The sequence below is a fragment of the Notamacropus eugenii genome, chromosome 5, assembly GCF_028372415.1.
Source record: "Notamacropus eugenii isolate mMacEug1 chromosome 5, mMacEug1.pri_v2, whole genome shotgun sequence".
NCBI classification, from domain to species: Eukaryota; Metazoa; Chordata; class Mammalia; order Diprotodontia; family Macropodidae; genus Notamacropus; species Notamacropus eugenii.
In genome coordinates this window covers 451495692-451517670 of record NC_092876.1, presented here as the reverse complement: position 1 = coordinate 451517670, position 21979 = coordinate 451495692, and positions in this window count along the sequence as shown.

Below are 21979 nucleotides of genomic sequence, written 5' to 3'. Positions count from 1 at the left end.
GGCAATTTCATTTTATTAAAGACCATGAAAGATGTCATGAAATCTTTATGGTTGCTTTGATAAGCAATGTTGAATTGAGCCAGATTTGAGAAAAGTTTAAACTCTAAGAATAAAAATTACTTATTGGGGAATAGGAATTATCAAGAAGTATGGCTCATAGAATACATGGTTATAACTTCAGAAAGGAAATCTCTAATAGAACTATGGAATTTTAAAAATAAAAAATGATCTTATCTGCTTTTGTTTTTGCTGTTTGTCATATCTGACCCTTCGTGACCCCATTTGGGGCTTTTCTGGCAAAGATACTGGAGTGGTTTACCATTGACTTCTCCAGCTCATTTTGCAGATGAGGAAACTGAGGTAAACAAGATCAAGTGACTTAAGCAGGGTCACATAGCCAGATCTGAACTCCGGAAGACGAGTCTTCCTAATTCCAGGCGTGACATTCTGTCACTCTGTCCACTGTGCTACCTATTTGCCCATATGTATTTAACTCTTTGTATATGCATAAGTGGCGAGAGGTAGAACATTGGGATTTCCCTGCATTGTTGAAATCAAAGATCCAGACAGCAAAAAAGAAATAAAGAAAGGAAATCAACAATTGTTACTCATGATTACTAATGAATTTTATATTTCTTAACTCATTTTTACCTCATGGTAACCCTGTGAAATAATTAAGTACAAATATTAGTGATCCTATTTTATATTTTCATAATAAAACTGGAATTGCGTCCAAGGTCATATAACACTAATTAGTGGCAACCTCTGATCCCACGTCTTCTGATTCTTAATGCAGCACTCTTTTACACTGCACTGAAGTATCCAGGTATCATAAGCACAAGCACGTAGATAGTCATGTATACAATGAAACTGATAACCAATGGTATAGAAAAGGAACAATACATTACAGGAAAATATATGGAAGAGAGAAAATAAGAAAAGGTTGGAGTATCCATTCTACCTAGAAAACTATTAGATATTTAATTTTTTTCTTCTGTGTAGATGCTCTAGACTATGGAGGATGTTCTAGAAAACGAAAATCTCTACTTATGCCATCATGTGCTTTAATGACAGGTATCATCTTTGGTGAGAGGTAAGGACTGGGCATAGCTAAAAGAAATAGATTTGGGGATTCAGGGAGAGTTGATTCATTGTTCTTTCCAGAGACTTGAGAGAGGCTATGACTTGCCTGTAAACTAGAACATACCATATGAATTTTTTCTTGCACCAGAGGGCACTGTGGGCATCTCTGTCAACCTTTCTGTTCTTCTCCATCGGGCACTCAGTGCAACTGGTTGCAAATTACCCCTTAACTCTGTTCAGTGTTTTGTCATCTATTTAGGAGAGTGTTTGTATTTTTAAAAATTATTTGGGTTCAGCCAGCACTGATTAGCCACTCCCATTTCCTCACCTCACAGCTTCTCATTGAATTTCCTTATCAAAGTTATTCATTTTAATAATATTTAACTAAATTTTATGCAGCTCTTTATGTTTGTAAAATACTTTATATCATTTGATTCTCACAATAACTCTCTAAGGCAGGCACTATTATTATCCTTATTTTATAGAGGAAGAAACAGAAGTCAAGAGGTTCCATAACTGGCCTAGGATCATATAGCTAGTATGCACATAAAGCAAGATTGAAACTCAGATGCTCCTGACTACAAGTCAGGAACTCTCTCCATGACACCACCTAGTTGCCAGTATCTCAATCCATTGCAGGCATCTAAGACTAGGACTTCCCCATCAACGTGGTTCCATCCTCTCTAAGGAATAAAGAGGGGAAAATTCATGAAGTTTATTCTTGCAAAAGAGTTTTCATTTATAAAGTTAGGGACCATTAGGACTTCCTGAATGAATACAGGAACCTTAGGACTCCTGGTATCTCTCCTAAAAGCCAGATAGTTGTTCCCAGCTGGGAGGTAGCAGAATTGACTCCTTTCCCCTGTCTACCTCCCCCGCCCTTGCCACCCCCTGCACTGTTGGCAGCTTCACAGCCCCCTCATAGGGCTGCAGATCAAACAGCATATAGATTTTGCCTCTGTCCCTTTAGTAGAAGGCAGTATTGCTTGACGTCCATCACAATCACTCTAAAGGCAAATGGTGTACAGATGATGAGCGGGTGGTTCCTGCCTGACATTACTTACCACTCTGCCAGCACTACTTCCCCAAAGTCTGGATCTTCCCTTTTCAAAAATCGCCCACCCTTTTAGTAGTCACCTTTACCTTAACACTCTCAGGCCCAGGCTGGGTCAGTAAGTAAACACTGGGTGAAGTGCAATTGCTAAATTGACTTGGTTTAGACAAAAAAATTGGCAAACATCTTCCTAGCTTTCTTATCTCCACGATGTCTGAGAACTTGCCAGAGACATTTTTCCAACATCTCTACATTCCCATCCTCCTCCCCCAACCTATTTGATTTTATTCTCTAAAGGGTCAGTGCAGTCTCCCAAAAGAATATATACTTCTTAGGCCAGCAAGGAAAAAAACCCCCAGAGGATTGTAGATTAAAAAAAAAAAAAGCAGAGACGTCTTTCATTATGTCTCCTTATTTTTAAATGCTAGTTGATAAGGAGGATGGCATAACACTCACTTTGATGACGTATACCTGTAAGAAGGTGGTGATTTGAAGCAGAATTGGGGAAATGGGAAAGGGAGGTTAGACTCTTCTACCTTGTCCCTTCTCCACTGGAATAAGAACAGGAGGGAGCTAGACCTGGATGAGTTTCCAGTTGCTTGGAATTGCATTCGGGACCCAACTTATTTGTGTCTTCTATAGCTTGAAGATTTTGATCTTCCAGTCTATTGATTTTGCTATTGTCAAGCTAGGTGGCCAGAGAAATGGAGAGTGCATGTTAAAAACCAACCTCCCATCTCCATTTCCCTAGTGCTGTCGCTGTGAGACGCGTAGGTGGCAGCTAAGGAGGAGATGTGAATAATTGATTTTTCAGCCTGCTCCCCAGAGTCAGTCATTTCCATCAGTCAGCAGGTAAGTGAAATTCGCTTCAATCTGAGGCAGGCTCGAAGCTTGTGATAGCTTTGCTAAAGATGGACTGGCTTGACCTGACTGTTAATTGGCCACATTTAGAAAGTGAGGTTTCCTCAGCTTTTCCTTCTTGTTGCTCTACGCACGGCTCATCCCATTTCAGAGCTCATTTCTACTCTGCTGGATGTTCTTTGAATTGTTTTACTATGTGAAGCACTCTGGCATTCTATTTGCAAAGTTCTCTGCCTCTCCATCCTAGACTGTCTTTTGAGCTCCTGTCCCTTATCACCAATTGCCTATTAAACATTTTGAGATAGAAGTTCTTTAGGCGTGTCGAACTTAACCTGTCCAAAGGCTCACTGTCTTTACCCCCTTCACCTCCCCCCCCCCCACTCCTCCTTATTTCTGCCCAGTGCACACCATGTTATCCTGGTTTACAAGCTAAAGTGTCACCCTAGACTCCTCACTGTCTCCCACATAAGCAATCAGTGACTACATCTTACAGTTTTTTCCTTGACTTCTTTTCTTTGCTTATCTAGTCACCACCTTTTCCAGGTCCTCATCACCTCTCATATGGACAGCATTATAATACTCTTCTAATTGGTATCCTTGCCTCAAGTCTCTCTCCAGTCCAATTCATCCTCCACACACTTCCAAAATGATTTTGTCTGACATTCCCGTACTCAGTAAGCTCCCCTTTTACTTCTAGAATCAAATATGAACTTCCCTGCTAGATATTTCAAAGTCTTCACAATGTGATCCTATCCTAACTGTCTAGCCTCCATACATCTTACTCTCCTCCATGGTTTTCTGGCATGCCTCTCCATCACTCCTCTCTTGCCCTTTTTCTGGCCGTCTCCCGTGCTTGGAATGAGCTTCATCCTTGCTTCTACCTCTTAGAATTCCTAGGTCCCTGACAATGATTAATACAAAACTGCCCACCCTTTCTATCCCCCAGTTCTAGCTCTCTCTGGGTGGCCACCCTGAGAGGTCAGTATAAGGAGTTAGTGTGAATTTGCCCAGGCAAGTTAGTATTAAGGCCCCAACTATTTATTCCTGCCCCCCCACCCCCTTCTCTGAACTTGTTAGATTTTGCTGAACCCTAGTTACACTACCTTGGACCTAGTCACAATTAGTAATTTTAAAACTTTCTGAAGTATCACTCCATTTTTACAAAGAAAAAAATTGTCAAGCCACCTTTTACACTCTTATAAATAATTTTTAAATTAATATAATTAAACTTAATTGTTGAAAATTTCAAACTATTATCTAAAAGTGTTCTTAAATTATTTCAATTTTTAAAATTTGCAAGTTTTAGGGAAGAGTAATGACTATTATACTTATCAAACATTATCTGTTTCATAAAGTCTTTTCTGAGCCCTTGAGGGGACAAAGGTTATTACCAAGTGGTATGAAATACTAGAACTGACCAGAATTTTAAGTAGAGTACAGGAATTTTTCAAAACTTGATGCTTCTAAGGGGTATGCTCCTTTCTCCCCTGTACCACACATAGCATGACTCTGATCTCATATTTATCACAGTTAATTTTGAGTTATAGTCTTGCTAATGAAGGCAGACTCCTGGCAAAAGGACAGGACCATTTCTTAGTGAAATGTTATGTCTCTACACCCTCCCATCGCTGTCCAATGTTCTACATACAGTAGGTGCCTAAGAAATGGTTATTGAGTAGAATTTAACACCATTAATATCTGGAATGTATGTGATGCCCAGTTCCTATAAAGTAGATTTGTTACCAGTAAAATCCTTTACTAGTACAGTATTTCAGTGTATAGCTTCTCATTTTGGTGCTGTGAATATTGTCATTATCTCTTAAAATTATTATCTTTCTGAGAATTGGGATGCTGGGAGAGGGGTAATCGAGTAGACTGCTCCTTAGGGCTTCTGATACAACGTTTTGTTAATAAAGGTGTTTTGCCTTTTTGGAAATTAGGGGTACTATCTGATGATGTCAACAAGAGGTCTCACAACTTTCTTCCAAAAATAAATTTAATATTTCAGCGTATGGCATGGCAATCCCTTATGTTTATGGCTCCAGCAAAACCTTTCCAAGTTTTGAGCCTGTACAACATTTAAAAAACAAAAGAAAATGGTGCTAATCCAATGATTCATAGTCCCTTACTTTTCTCAAATAGTCCTAACTCTTTGGTTATACTTTTTGGACTACAGTCATTTGTTAACTATTCTGGAATTATTCAGTTTGAGGGTTGACCCCTGCCCCACTCTTGTGTTTATTGAGTTTCCCTATTTTTATTTTTGGCCATTTTTCCATCTAGATGATTTTGAAATCCCTGGTTGTTCAATTAAATAATAAGTGAATGGACAGATATCTATCAAGCACCCACTATGTTCCAGGCACTGAAGTTGCTCTTGGTAATACAGAGTCAAAAGTAGAAAAGTTCCTGACCTCAAAGAGCTTACATATTATAACTGAAGATGAATATATTAATGTATAAGTGTATACTAAGTATGTGCAAAATAGATATATTTAATTTTTTGGAGGAGAGAGACAGACACTGACAACTATTCTTGACAAGTGCCTATTTATTCATTTTGATCCAACATTTATTAGGTACTGTGGATACAAAGACAAAAATGAACCTGTGTGGTTTGAGGTGCTGGGAATCCTGAAATGGAAGGGTATGGGGCAAGTCTGCTTGGACTTTTCTGGATCACTCAAGCCTTCTTTCAGCCAAAGTAGCAGGATTTATTTAAGTGCCAGACATGATGCTAATTCCTTTACAAATAGTATTTCACTGGCAACGAGGGATAATGGGGATGCAGTATATAAGCAGAGAAGCAAAGGCTTCCCAAAAGATCTGGCTTCTAAACTGAGCTGGAAGGAATTTAAGAATTCAGTTTGGAGGAGCCAGGTATGGGGAGTGGTTTATGCACATGCATGGATATGGGAGATAGATGATTGAGTAGTTCACCATTTTCTTAGGTAAAGTGATCAACACAAAACCTAGGACTCATCCTTACAGCAAACTTCTTACTTGTTATTCAGTCTTTCCCCTTTGTCCTTCACTCTCTTCCCCTCTATTTCTCATAGCCTACCTATCCTTTCTGTTTTAGCAGAAACAAAAGAGGAGAAAGAAAAGGAGGATGCTATAATGGCTTAAAAATAAAGGAAATCTTGAAGGCCCTTAATTTAGTTTTGTTTTGCCTTTTAATTGGAGTCATTGAACTGAAGAACTGATATTCATGGTTTAGGCCAAATTGAAAATTTTCAGTATAAGTGATGCTACCAGGTATTGTAAGGCAGATGAATAAGATGCTTTAAAAGGGAGACCAGAGAAATCCTGCATAAACCAAGCTATATAGAGAATTGAGTCATTAAATTACGTATTTTTTTCATATTGTTTCTACATTTGTTCCACTTCCTAATAAATTCAGGTGGCAAAACAGTTGATCGTCTCATCTCCATAATTTTATGTCTATGGAAAGTACCAGTTCTTGTGAATCCTTAGTTTGGAAATTATCAACTAGCTTAATATGTACTAACTTTGCCATGTATGAAGCTAGGTTGGATAGAGTGCTGAGCCTGGAGTCAGGAAGACCCATCTTCAAGAGTTCATATCTGGCCTCAGACACTTATTAGCTACGTGACCCTTAAACCTGTTTGCCTCAGTTACTTATCTATAAAGCAAGGTGGTGAAGGAAATGATAAATCACTCTAGTATCTTTGTCAAGAAAGCTACTAATGGGGTCATGAAGAGCTGGACATGACTGAAATGACTCAGAAACAATGCCCTGCATGGAAGAGGCTCTGATGAGAAAGTGCTTAAGGAGACCATAGAACATTGTGAATAACTTATACAAGGGAAGACTAGGATTTTTCTTCTTATTGTAGAACTATTTAAAAGCATTTAATCAATGCCTGTTAAAACATGATATAGAAATCTTAATTTAGAGCTGCCTTAGAGATCTAATAAAAATCAGTCCTATTGAGTTAGGAATTTTCTTTTTTAACCAGGTGGTTCACAGGTATACAATATTCACCTTGTTTCCTATCCACACGTTATGAACTGTGACTGATTCTGAGCCAATAGACTAGTGGCGAAGTCACTTATGGGAAATCACGTATGGCATATTCCTCAGATTCATTGACTTCCCTGGATTCTTTATGTTTTGGCTTGTTGTGGTAATACTATAAATGGAGTTGAAATGGCATCTTCATGAATTATTCCTGCCGGTGTCCATGAATTTCAGCACTATATGAACATATTACAGTCTTTTTAAAAAAAAGTGCAGCCACAATAACTGTTCATATTTATCACTGTAGCATCTCTTTTTAGTTGCCTCTTTGTTATTTTCCTTTATTGTTGTCTCTTGGTCGGGACTGTATTGGAGAAAATCAGCAGATGAACGGACTGCTGTTGATGTGGTGGGGCTTTTGTCTGTGCCTGTATGGTCGTGTAAACATGAACAGTATTTCATTGACCCCCCAGTGCTCATTATTTGAGGCCATTTCCTCAGCATGTTATCACAGAATACTAAGGTAAAGTTGAGATTACTATTACTTGAGAATGAAATGGAGAATAAAAGAACCTATTCTTCTTTGTGGAAAGGAAATTTGACCATGCCCACATTGAAGGAAATCACCAGAAATTGGCCATACATTTTATCTAAGCAGACCTATTTACTGGAATATAATATGGACTCAATCCTTGATACCCCCCTTCCCACCACTTCCACCTCCCATCTGGGTCAGTCTGTTTTGATCTTTTTTGGTTTTCGATGATTTCCTTATAACGTATTTTTATCACTTTTTGAAAATATTAGAGGGTTGTTTCTCTTAGTTTGTATGTATTTCATTAAAATTCTATAGGCACTACATAATGTGAAAAATGATTTTTTAGTAATCAGTATCTTATAGACTCAGAGCTCTCACCCCCAACCCCCTTCTCTAAAGTTCTTTAGAAAGACATTCTGAAAATGACATTGCATTGAATCTCCTTGTCCTAGTCAGACCCCAACCCCAGCCTGAACTGATTTAATCAAAGGTATGGAAGCTCCCCTATGTTCTGCTCAGGTTTGGGTGGAGACAGATTCTTTTGCCTAGATAACCCAAGACTGGGAGTGATCTGGTATGTTTGGGGAAAGGGGGTAGTCTGATAGAACAGATATTTCCTCTGTCCCAAGGTAAAATGATGGTGGGGTGATAGTCCTTGTTGAAAAGATATATAAATTGGGCACCCAATCTCCACATCAAGCCAGTTCTGGACTGGTCTCTTTATGGGGCCCTAGTTCTGGACTATAACTCCTATGCATGTATCTTGCCAGCTTGTGAGAGAAATTGAATGTGGACACAGCCTAATTTTCATCTGTCTTTCTTAAATTCTGTGCAAGCTTGACAATACTAACCTGAAATCTTCATCTCTTTTTCATTTCATCCCAGGTCTTGCTCCTAGTGGCACCATGGAGACGCAATAGGGTTAAAATGAATAGCTTATGGTAATGTAAACAAACTATTTTTTATCCACTGGGAGCTGATAGTCTTCTACTTTGAAAAGTTCTTCCATAGTTAGGAAAAGGGAGTTTTTAGGAGCAATTAATGTGTTGTCCATCTGTTGAGGTTTAGGGGTACTCAGGATGCCCAAATACCAACACATTGGATCCTGCCTGAATGAATTCAACTCAAGTCTTCTCTCAGCCAAAGAAAAACAAAATTTATTTAAGATCTGTCACATTGGATAGACTTTTAAGGAATCTGAGCATTTGTGATGCTTGTCAATTATTGACAAGTGGGCCAGATAGAATCTGAGCTAGACTGAATCTTAGCTTTTTCATGGAGGCAAGATGAATCTTATATACAGTAAGATTGTGAGAGAGATCTAGGGTTGACCAAGCAGTCTGGGGTAACTAGAGGAGGGATTTAGGGAGGGTCTTGATGGGAACAGACAATGGAGGGCTAGGCTAGTTTAAGGGTGACAGATTTGGGCATGAAAAGTCAAATCAAGTGAGAAGATTCAAGGGGGTTCCCAGAGCCTGTACCCCATCACATCCTCCATCCCACCTAGAGAAACAAATTCCACCACAGATAGGATTGTTCTCTGCATGATATAATTAAAGCATTTAACAATTAGAAAAATCATATTCCGATTTTAAAATGAATAATAATGACCTGTGATGTGGTGTTAAAGTTCTCACACAAAAGTCGACTACAACCACCCTCAGGAAAATGATAGCTGGATCATGACACCGGATGTAATCCCTCTTAAAGATGCTTTAGTTCTGTAACTGAAAAGTGAGAGGGATGGTTTCTAAGGTCTTAGGATCATAGTTAAAGGGATCTTAGCGAGCCTTACAAATGAGACAGCTAAGATGCTGATGTGAAATGACTTGCCCAAAATCTTAGAGCTAGACTTATCCAAGATAAGATTTCAACCTGATGCTTCCTGACTTGAAATCCAGCTCCTATTCCCCCTGATACTTGTCCCTTCTAGCTATAATATTCCATGACTTGTGGACTTATCTGTGCTACATTCATCTCAGTTCTTCAAGAATAGGTAATATCATCTCTATGTGATATTTCTTCTCTCAACAAAATAACATTTGCATTAATACTTTTAAGGTGCTTTACGTATATTACCTCATTTGAGTTCCAGATCACAACCCCTTCCAGATATCAGTACACAGTTTGAGTTACAGTATATCTTTGTGGTCTCAGTTCCCCTAGGCTCCCTATCCATCAAAAACAAATAACTACCCCCTACTGGTTAGCTCTCTCTTTAGGATTGTCTCTGAATTTAGTTAGGCTAGGTCTCAGTTGACAGATCCACAGATTGTCCCTAGGCAAAATTTTCCAGCCTGTTAGCAGCCGCCCAGGTAATCCTGAGTTCCATTGTCATAGCATTGGGAAACCCATAGTCATCTCCACTACAAGAAGCATTGGAATAGGACTTCTTTGGAAGGACATACTGTACTAATAAAGTGCATGTAATAAATTAGAACAATTATAACAAGAATGTTATATCTAAAAAGTACTCCCTTTTTTGTGAGTTCCGTGGATTTTAATTGAGGTTAGTTTTATTACCAGATGATTTTCTGTAGATGATAACAAAGGAGGAAAGAGAAACATAAGGGCTTCTGTCATTGGTATTCTATATGGTTTCTCTGTTGATTTCACTCCCATTTTAGAATATTATATTAATTACCTGTCAAACATATATCTTAACTTTCTCAAGGCAGTTGGGTCAGTCCAATTAGTGTGGTTATTTTTCATTCTGGTTTTCCAAATATACCCATTGTATTTCAATCTGTCCTTAACAATTGCAATTTAAATTACAACTTCCTTGCAGTAAATCGTTTAATCTCCACAGACCCTGAAGTAAATGAACTCACCTTTATAGGCAAACATGAGAAGAATCAAGTGCTCTCAGGAGTAGGGATATTTGACCCTCTTCATTTATCTTTCAAGGGAAACAAATTTCATCTTCTAATTACTGCAAGCTGGTTAATAGTGGTGAAAAGGATATGGGATACCCAGGGAAACTCTTTTCAGAAGACTGAAGGAGACAAGTAGGCTTTGGATTTTTCTTTCTTTCTTTCTTTTTTCAGTGTCCTGTATTCTTTCCGATCTCCTCCTCCCTTGCTACTCAAGATCTATCTTGTGGCCCCCATCTCTGCAGGTCCTTGGGAAGGGAGAAGTCTTGGAACAGTCTGAGCCAGATGGCTAACATAATGCCAATGAGGCCAAAGGAAGACGTTAGCTTTTGGAACCAGTGGGACTTTTGACTCTGGTAGCAAAATTCAATTCCAAATTGTCATATGCTATTGTCAGTCATTCAAACTGAAGCAGATAGTGGTATAGTGGATAGAGTGCTGGAGTTGGAGTCATGAAGTCCTGAGTTCAAATCCTTCCTCAGACAGATATTAGCTGTATGACCCAGACAAGTTAATTAACCTCTCTCAACATCAGTTTCCTCATCTGCAAGGTGGGTATAATAATAAGAGCTTCCTCATAGGGCTGTTGTGTGGATCAAATGATGTATTATGTAAAGAACTTTGCAGACCTTAAAGCAATATAAATGTTAGCTGTTATTATCTGAACCTTAAATGAAATTTGAGAATATGACCAGTTCTAGGCATCTAGAGCCCGTCAAGAAGAGACAGATGCTGTCCCTAAGTTTTTGTACACTCTGCAAGATGCCAGGCTGTCTGTACCATAGTTGATGACTTCATCAGCTGATTCTTTTCTTTTTCTAAATAAGGGGTTTCTATTTCATTGATGGAAATTTATTGTCCTCTCATCTGTAGAATTCTCCAAGCACACTCTTCAAAAATTTCAGAAACCAAATGCCAGTTACTTCTGTGAATTCTTTGAATAAGCCTTGGGAATAGGTCCAGACACATGGTAGCATTTATCACTCTTTTAATTATTGCAGTACAACTGAATATGTTTACAAGATTTTGAATACAGCTTCCTCTTGGTAAGGATCCGTGTCAAGTTTCTTCTTCCTTTTTTTTTCTTGCAAAAATTTCCTTAGTTTAACTGCCTGTTTGGTGTCTTTAATAAGTAAAATTTCCCCAGTATCACAAATTCTGCCTTACATTTATATATCATCTTGCAGGTTGGCTAATGCCTTCATGTACATTAAATAAATTAGTCCCCCCCCCCAAATTCTGTGATGTTGGTAGAGCAGGTGTTATTAAGTCCATTTTGCTGATGAGGAAAATGAGGCCCAGAGAAAATAAAGGACTTGCAGTGTTAAGTGACAAACTGGTGACTGGTACTTAGCTATTTTGACTTTCAGTGAATGAAATTTCCCCTAGCTTAAATAACAACGTACTTAAAGTGCTATATTCTCTGACTGTATTAGATGACACTGTCATCATACTTAAAACTTACAGTGTATTACTTAGGTTAGTTCTTTCAATAACCCCTCATTTCAGAAGGGTTTTTGAACATTCTTAAATAATTACTTTTTGAACATTTGAAAAATCAGTATTTCTAGGAATACCACTAGTGCTATTTTCCAGGTTTAAAGGTCTTGTAAAGTTATTGTGGTAAACACCGATCTTGCATGCAATTGATGGATGAATTCTTTATTCCTCTGCCTGTGACCTCTGGGACACATCATTAAGAAGGATATAAAGAGGTTGGGATTGTATTTGTAATGTGAACTTCAGGAAATTAATTTAATTTTCCCATTACATTATGCTGTACTGGAAAATCTTAGTACTACAGTGCTTTAAAATGGAAAGGAATTCACAGGCAACAATGCCAAACAACCCTCTTTTTGCTCTCCTCCAAACATTACCATGGCTTCATTATTTTAGAAACAACATTAGTTCATAGAACTAGAGCTGAAAGAGGGACCTTGGAAAAATAGTCCTATCTTCTCATTTTACAAATGAGGAAATAGACTCAGAGATGGAGAGTGACAAGGTAGGAGATAGTAGGAGTAGGAGTCAGTTTTAGAATTCAGGTCCTGTGACTCCAAGTCCATCCTGCCTTCTCTCATGCTCAGTAAATGCAAGTAAACTTCCAACCAGAAACTAACTACACTTAACTGGAACCAGAATCTAACCCCAGGCAACTTCTAAAGTGAGTTTAGAGTTTGAAGCTGTGGGGAGCCAAGAACAGACTAAGGAGTTTAAAAAGTATTTCACCAGTGTTAGCAATAGGGAATCAGGGAATTGGAGGTTAATTCTGGGATCTTAGGAGGTGAAGTTTTATAAAATTTTGGCCTTAAGGGAATTTAGTGGGAGCCTTGCCAATGAAAAATGATGATCAATTTCAGAGTACCTTAGTAAGTAAAAAGAAACTTTAGAAAATGGACTGAAGTAACATCAAGGCAGAAACTAAAGCTCAGATTGACCTATCAGTAGGGTTATGTGTGTGATAACAGGAACCGCACATTTATACAATGAGTCTTACATGTGCCCAATGGAACAGAAAAGGAGTGTAGGAACAGAATGCTACTATAACTCCAATGAGAAGCTGGGGATTTTTGTTGGAAAGTGATTATCATTTTATATCCAAAGAGAGATGAACAGGGACCACAAAAGCTACTTCTGAATCTTGCACATGAATAGGTAGATGCTAATTTTGTTATCCAGTATTAAGATATGCAATATTTGTGATGTTTATTTTCATTTTAATGTTTAAGAAGCAAGTGCAAATTGTATCATAGCCCTTGCTACTTGTAGAGTCTACACCTTATCTCTCGAGATGATTGTGTTAGGGGAAATAAAACCTAATGATTGCTAGGTGTTGGGTATTCTGGGAGAGGAGGAATAACTGGACACTTAAGTCTCAGGGCAAACAGTTGTCAATTATTCCTAGAACATGGGGCGTAAAAGGGCATTATGAAACAGCCTCTAAGTGTATATTGATCCTTAGAAACTTGTCTGGGCAAAAAGAAGGAAGGCTGTAGACTGAGAGATCCTGTTGCAGTCAGAGTGAATGAGTCAGTGTGTGGAGTGAGACACTAAATGATACAGGAGTGACAGTCTGATGTGAGCAGTTCTGTATATGGCAGAACAATGATTTAGGGTGGTGGTCTCCAAAGTGGGGTGTTGGCATCCCAGGGTGTGCTTAATGTGATCCATTGAGATGTGGAAAAAAATATAAAATTTATCTTTTTAACTTAAAAGGAAAAAAAAATTAAGCTTTTTTAATGTTGTAACCCCAGTCTCAAAGTTCATTAATATGGGATTCTGTCCTCATTGGTGGAGATGGATTTCCTGCCCTTCATGAGGGGTGGAGTTGACCAAGAGCAGGAGAGTTCCACTTTGCTGGGAGTTTTCTTTAAACTTCAAGTGTCTCTGGATGTTTCTGGCTCCCAGCTTCAAGAGGAAGATGGAAGAGATTCCCTTCTCCCCACCTCCAATCCCCAAATAAGGTCACTGAAAGAAAAGACTCTAGGGGCACATGAGAAAGGCTGAGATTCTCCATAATTCCCCTATCTTCAGCTTGCTCATGTGCAGAGTTCAGGAAATTTCCCTTTGGGTGAGATCTGGGACTATTTTTTGGATGAGCTGAGTGACCTTGCTCCCAGTGGGAGAGATTCTTCATTCTGTATTCAGTCATACTTATTTTCTCTAACTTCTGTTTTGTGACTGATTTAGATAAATGAGTTTTCTTTGATGGTTACTATGCGTATTTTTTATGGAACTGGTATTTGGTGGGAAAGGAGTCAAGCCTTGAATACAGAGCTTGTATCCCCTTTTCTCCCCATTAATGAAACAGGGATGCGAAATTAGCTTGAACCTCCTCATCGTATCATCTAGGCTAACAACAGTTAAGGGAGTAGGTGGATATAATGCTAACCTTGTTACCCCCTCTCTTTCTGAGGAGAGTGGTGTGGTGACCTCCAGCTCTAACTTCTTGCTTCCCCTCCTGTCAGGAATTAAAGTCTCCCTTGGAGAAAGGTAGGAGAAGAGGCTTAGAGATGCCTAGTCTGCCTCTCTTCAAGCCATACAATGATACCCTCTCATAACCCTCACTACATGTTGGACTATCTCTACAATAATTAATACAGAGATTGACATGGATGCCCTCATCAGGCCAATATGTCAGAAAATACCAGTTATTTTGCAATATGCTTATATGAAAATGCATGTGTGTCTAACATGTCCTTACCCTCAAGGCATCCTTAGGAAATATTAGGAGTTCACGATATGGAGGGATTGATAGTGGCACTCTCACTAGTACATTTGATTTCAGTGTATTGTGACACATTGCTTTTTATATATGTCCGGTTAAGTCAATTTACATATTAATTTTTTTTTTTACTGGATCTATGATTTCATTAATGGAAAAAACTTTCTGATAAGGAACTTCCTCTACCAATGTATGGCATGCATTTTCTGCAAGTTTCAGTCTTAGAGAGTTGCCTAGGTTCATTAAGAAATTAAGTGACTTGCCTAAGGTCAGACAGCTAGCATATGTCAGAGATAGGATGTGAACCTAAGTCTTTCTGTCTTCAAAGCTAGTTCTCTAGTCATTATACATACTCCCTATACCTCACAAAAATGAACTTGTCTTAAAGAGATCAGTTCAAGGAAATCAATTCAAACATAATATTCATAATGCTCAGTACAAGTTAACAAGAAAGTGGTTGAGGTAACACTTTTCCTATTACACCAAATACAATCTCTTCAGGAGCCACATTATAAGTTTAAAACAATGATCTAATTATATTTGACAAAAAAAGCCAATATAAGTTTGAAATCAATCAAGGTTATTTGAAAAATAGATTTAAATTAATTGTCATCAACAGTAAACTTTGCCCAAAGTGCATATTACATAATATTCAAGATATTAGCTAAAAATATCAAATTATCATGAATAGTAAGACATTTAAAAACCAAGCATGCAGAACATGAAAACAAACACTTGCTTTTTTTTCTAGTGGTGTTTATTGTTAGGCAATACTCAACCCGATGTTTCCAAGATTTCACTCAATTCCTTAGCTATAAAATGAAGGGGTTGGATTAGATAACCTCTAAACATCTTTCCATTTATAAATCTATGCTCTTATGATCTTATGAGCCTATGTTAAGAAAATTCATTTGATGTTTTCTTCCCTATTAGTGAAAGGCAACTGCTTGTTCTTATAATTTGACTATCAGTTGAGGACTGACTCTTTTCCATTCTCAAGTTCTAAGGAACTGAATCAGTTTCTTCTATATCTTAGAAATAAAACTTTTGAACAATTTTTGCTTAAAAACCTCCAATAGCTAAAACAAAAAAAATAGCTAAAATTCATTGGGAAAGAGATACCTGGGAGGAAAAATTGTAGTAAGCTTTTTATGTTAAAGGTCTCACATTCAAGGTATATAAAGAATTGATTTAATGTTATAAGAAAAAGAGTCATTTCCCAAAAGATAAACAGTTGGAGGATATGAAGAGACAGTTGTCAAAGGAGAAAATCCAAGCTATCAACAACCTTAAGGAAAAATGCTACAAATCACTAACAGAGAAATGAAAATCAGAATAATTCTGATGCTTCCCTTTTATAACCATCAGATTGGCAAAGAGGAAGAAAAAGGAAATGGCAAATGTTTAGGTATCTGGAGGAAACTGGTCACAATAAAGCACTGTTTGTACAGCTATGAATTAGTACAGCCATTATGGAAAGCAGTTTAGAACTTGAAACAAAAAATTCACTAAACTGTACATATGACCGTTGATCCAATAATAATACTACTGCACTTATATTCCAAAGAGATTAAAGAAAGAGGAAAAGAACTTATATTTACAAAAAGATTTATAGCCATTCTTTTTACAGTAGCAAAACAAAACAAAACAAAAAACCAAAAAACCCAACCCCAAACCCTGGAAACTAAGGAGGAGGATGCTCATCTATTGGGGAATAGCTAAACAAATTATGCTTTGCGAATGTAATATAATATTCACTATCTCCCATGCCTGGAATGCTTTCCCTCCTCATCTCTACTTCCTGGTTTCCCTGAAAGTTCCTTCAAATCCCATCTAAAATCCCACTTTCTATAGGAAGACATTTCCAATTCCTTTTCATTCTAGTTCCAACCCTCTGTTAATTATTTCCTATTTATCCTGTAACTAACTTGTTTTTATGCATTTGTTTGATTTTTGTGTCACCTATCATAAAGGTGAGATTTTAACAATGAATGAAAAAGTAACTCCTTTTTGAAAGAAATTCATGTTATGTAGAAAATTTGGAAAATGGATATTTGGAAATGTTTTCAATGTCATTTGTATTTGTTGCTGAAAACAACATATGTGTAATACATAACACTCATCTGCACACTAAAACTTGGAAACAATATTCTAATTTTAAAAACCTTCCAAAGAGTTTCAAAGGATTTTTTTCACTCTTTTGTTAACTATGTGGCATCTTCTGAACTCCATTGTTAAAAATGTAGCATCTTTTATTTTTTATTTGTTTTCAGTGTTCTACAATCACTTCCATATATCTTAGATTTTCCCCCTCCCTTCTCTTCCTTCCCCCCTTCCTCCCCACTCCCTCCCTGTAACATCTTTTAGTGTGCCATCACAAGTGATTGACATCAGAAAATACATACATCAATAGATGATTTCCAATGAAAAACTTTGCATAATTGGTAAATAAGATGGAAAAAAATGAATATCCTGTTTTAGTAAAAGGAATCATAGATGTGTTTTTTTGCATTTGGATCTATAATTATTGCAGTGTACACATAAAGGCAGTATAAATGCAGTGTATTTTTTTGCATTTGGATATCTTGCATTCATAGAACCCTTAAAGTTTTGCAAAGCATGTAACAAATATTATCTCATTTAATCCTCAAAACAAGCTTGGAAGGTAGGTGCTATTATTGTTCTCATTTGCTATATGAGGAAACTGAGGTGGATAGCAATTAAATGACTTGGTATATGACATAATGGAATATGATTGTGCAATAAGAAATGATGAACAGGAGGACTTCAGAAAATCCTGGAAAGACTTATATGAACTGATGCTGAGTGAAGTGGATAGAACTAGAAGAACATTATACACAGTAACAACCACAGGGTGTGAGGATTGTTTCTGATGGATTTAGCCTTTGACAGCAATGCAAGGACCTAAAACATTTCCAAAGGACTTGATACAAAATACCATCCACATCCAAGGAAAGAACTATAGAATCAGAACGTAGAATGAAGCAGACGATTTTCTCATTTGCTACGTTTTGTTTTATCATAGTTTCTCCCATTTATTTTAATTCTTCTATGCAACACAACTAATGTGAAAATGTGTTTAATAAGAATGTATGTGTAGAACATAAGATGGAATTCCATCTTGGGGAAGGAGGATGGAAGAAGGGAGAGAAAATTGAAAATATATGGAAGTGATTGTTGGAAACTGAAAACAAATTAATAAAAAAAAATTAAGTGACTTGCCCACTGTGTATCTGGTCATATCTAACCTCTAGTCTTCTTATTGCAAGTTCAGTTCTCTATCTGCTGGGTGCTTTACCTGCCATTATCTGAGAGGGTCTGTGTTCATGATCCTAAGTTCTACTGTCCTGTCAGAAATAGTAGACTGAAATGGAAATGGATCCCTATGGGCTGCAATATTGATTTAGAAAACCATAAATTAGCATTACCTATGTATTGTATTGCATTTTGAAATGTTTTGTTAACTATTTCTCAATTACATCTTAATTGAACCAGTCCATTAGCCTTGAGTTGGACACCTTTGCTAAGGTTTTTAGGATAGCACAGAAAAATAGAACAAAAGACTGTTGATAAATTTGGTTAACTACCTGAGGAGAGACAAATGAATCTAGAGTACAAAACATGCTTGAGTTTGAGAGACTAGTAAATCAATTAACAGAGCATTCATTAAGCACCTAGATGTAAGACAATGTTTCCAGGTTCAGAGAATACAAAATCAAAGAATGAAAGACTCTCTGTAGTCAAGGAGTTTACCATTTCTTCATGTACCAGGGGAGATCAGTATACCTATGTATGTATTTACAAAATAAATAAAAAAAGAATACATAAAAAAACATAAAGATAAAAGCGATGAGAGAGAGAAAGAGGGGGCACTAGTAGATGAGGAAAGATTTCTTGCAGAACATGATACTTGAGCTGTATCTTGGAGGAAGAAAAGGATTTTAGAAGATAGATGTGCGGGAGCAGTACATTCCAGTCAGATGGAAAAGGCAGCACAGACAGGGAGACAGAGGATAGGGTGTTCTGTGAAAAGAACAGTGAGAAGACCAATTTGGCTGAATTGTAGACTGTGGGAAGGTGAGTTATATCAAATGAAGCTGGATATTGGGACTGGATTGTGAAGGGCTTTTAAAAGCTAAATAAATGAGTTTATATTTTATCCTGGCAACGGGGAACCTCTGGACTTGACTAAGAAGGGGAGACACATGGTCAAAAGAAATTAATTTGGGAAAATTAGTGTGGCTTCTATGGGGTTATGAACTAGAAGGTGGAAATTCAAGGCAGGGAGACCAATTAGAAAATTCTTGCAATAGTTTAGTTAGGAGGTGATGATTACTTGAACTGAGAGAGATTGTAGTTTTAGAAATGGTAAGATTTGGCAACTGATAGGATTTGTGAGATGAAGGGGTATGAGAAGTTTAGCATAAACCTGGAAGACTTGGAGAATGATGATTGCTTTTGAAAGATAAAGGGAAGTTCAGAAGAACAGCAGATTTTAGGGAAATCATTCTGTTTTGGCCATACAAGAGTAATGAGAGAAAGAGAGAGAGAGAGAGAGAGAGAGAGAGAGAGAGAGAGAGAGAGAGAGAGAGAGAGAGAGAGAGAGAGAGAGAGATTAGTAGTTGAGGGTCAGGAAAGATTTCATGCAGAACATGATACTTTAGCTGTATCTTGGAGGAAGAAAGGAATTTTAGAAGGTAGATGTGAGGAAGCAGTACATTCCAGGCACAGGGAAAAGTCAGCACATATATTATATAGCACAAAACAATAGTTAAGGAGCAATGCTTAGCAGAGAAATTATGTATATACTAGATCAGCAGAAATCAATGCCCAAGAGCCATCCTGAGATGCCCAGTGGCCCAAGAGAAACTATCAGCTACTATAAGACTGACTGAAAACACTTTTGACTAGAAGAACAAATGTCGTATACACATATGTATATAGATACATATAGACACATACATATGTATGTGTATATCTTTGAAGGTATGTAATGTGATAGATATGAGTTTGAATCTTGGCTCTGTTAATTACTGTATTATTACCTTGAACAAGTCAATCTCTGGCCCTCAGTTTCTTCATTGAAAAATGAGGTGGTTGGATTACATGATCTTTCAGTTCCCTTGTAGCCCTTAGTCTATGAAATGAGGGCTTGAGCCAGATTTTCTAATATTTAAGGGGCATCAAAGTTCTGAGGGCAACATGAAACATAAAAAAAATAATCTGTCAATTCCAAGTTTCTGTCCAACTTGAACTTCATTTCCATTTCATCACATGAACTTACTCCCATTGCTAAGCTTGATGCCGGATGCCCTTCTTTATGTGTATCCCCAAAGTGATGCAAGGATAATTTGTAGGTGTAGAGCCCAGAGGTAATTATTTTGGGTCATACATCAGTTAAACTGTGACTAGGAGAATTTTTAAGATTTTTAGGATAATGTTGGGAAAAAAGAGATCCAAATAAAGCCCTGAAAGTGTTAAGGTGTTCTAGAGGCCATACCCTCCGAATTCTTCAATTTACAGATGGAGAAATTGAGGCTCAGTGAAGCTGTGATTGAAAAAAATAACACAGCTAGTAGGTAACTGAACTAGGACTTGGATCCAGGGCTCTTGACTCTGTTTAGAGGTCCTTTCATTCTAAGTGTGGCTTTTGGTCTTACTGTACCTATCTTGCTTTTCTTTCTTCAGTCTATATTTGATCTGACAATTTGCTAGTTGCAACTGGGAAAGAAATAGTGTACTCCAGAGAGCTCATATTTAAGGGTTTATCCTTTAGGCATATTGTCTCATCCATATATTCTTTTCCCTCCTTGTTTATTCTAGGGATCATTTTATTTCTTGTTTCTTTCTCAGATTGTGCTGTCAGAAAGCTCTGATTTAGAGTATTTTTCATGTCACAATAACATTAGGAGTAATAAAGCACAAACAATGCCCTCAGGCTGATTAATTTTCTCTGAATGTGCTAGGAGATTTTTCAGGTTGATTGGATCAGTCCTGGGCACAAGGAGAAGCAAAAATCTTTCTCATCTTGGTACTTGTAATACACATATTGGAAGTAGTTAGACAACCACATAGATAAATCCTCTTATTGGCTTTTAGAAGAATTGATAACATCCACCATTTTGTTCTCCTTGTGCCTGTCAATCAAATTTGCTCTCTTTTATCCTTAAGATTATCAATGGAATGTGGAGGCAAGTATCAGGTATGTCAAATGAAATATCCTTACCTCAAGTCTTCTTGCAAATACTCCATACTTATATAATCACACTTGGTAAGTGTAAACTATTAATTTAAAAACCTTTAGCCTTTTGTAATCAAACTACCTTGGGTTTAACTGAACAAAGAGTTAAAGATATGTCCCATTTTAAGCAATTTCTCCACAGTATAACCCCTACCCATTCAAGTTTTCCATTGTTTGCTCATGTATTTCAGAAGTAGGGTGTATGTTGAAATCCTTGGTTTTACAGCATATGATTGTGATTTCAGTAGGTAGCAGTTAATATCATCAATACAAGTTGGTGAAACCAGCCCCTTTATCCTCTCCACCAAACCCAAAAGACCTTTAAGAGCTAGCCTGTATACATCTTGTTTAAACTTAAAGGATTTCTTCCTCATGCAAGAGTGTCTACTCTTATGCTAATTGTGGCCACTGAATAATTATAAACAGAAAAGCAGATGGAAAGGACATAATGAAGTGAGGAGAATGTGTCCTTCTTGAAAAATAAGTGCAGACATGACCTTTTCCTGGGGTCATACTCCTTCAAAGTATTCATGATAAAGTCTTGCCTATGGGGACTGAGGGCTGGTGATTTTTAACCTAGGGGCTTTGAAATAAATTGAAAATCAGTTTAGAATTTGTATCTATACATATAACTGATCCTCATCATGGTCTTGAGCAAGCCCAACGTGGTGATGTTGTAAGGAATGTTGTTATTACCCAATTCACAGTCTCCCAAACTCCATATTGAAATTTCAGTTCCATAAAGAAGATGTTATGTGCAGCAATCTTGTGTTGGGTAGGCAGTCAATATTTAGCAAAGAAAAAATATCACAAAGACATCCAAAAGAGGGAAAAGGACTTATTTGTACAGAAATATTCATAGCACTTATCTTTTGTGGCAGCTAAGAATTGTGTTGTGTTCGACCTTTGTTGCCGAAGAAGACCATGACATCAGAGAAATGATGACATGACTTGCACTTGACTTTGAGTGAGAGATGGCTGAAGGAATGCCCATAAATTGAGAGATAGTTAACCAAACTGTGGTATATGATTGTGCTAGAATATTATTGTGCTATAAGAAATGATAAGCAGGATGATTACAGAAAAACCTGGAAAGAC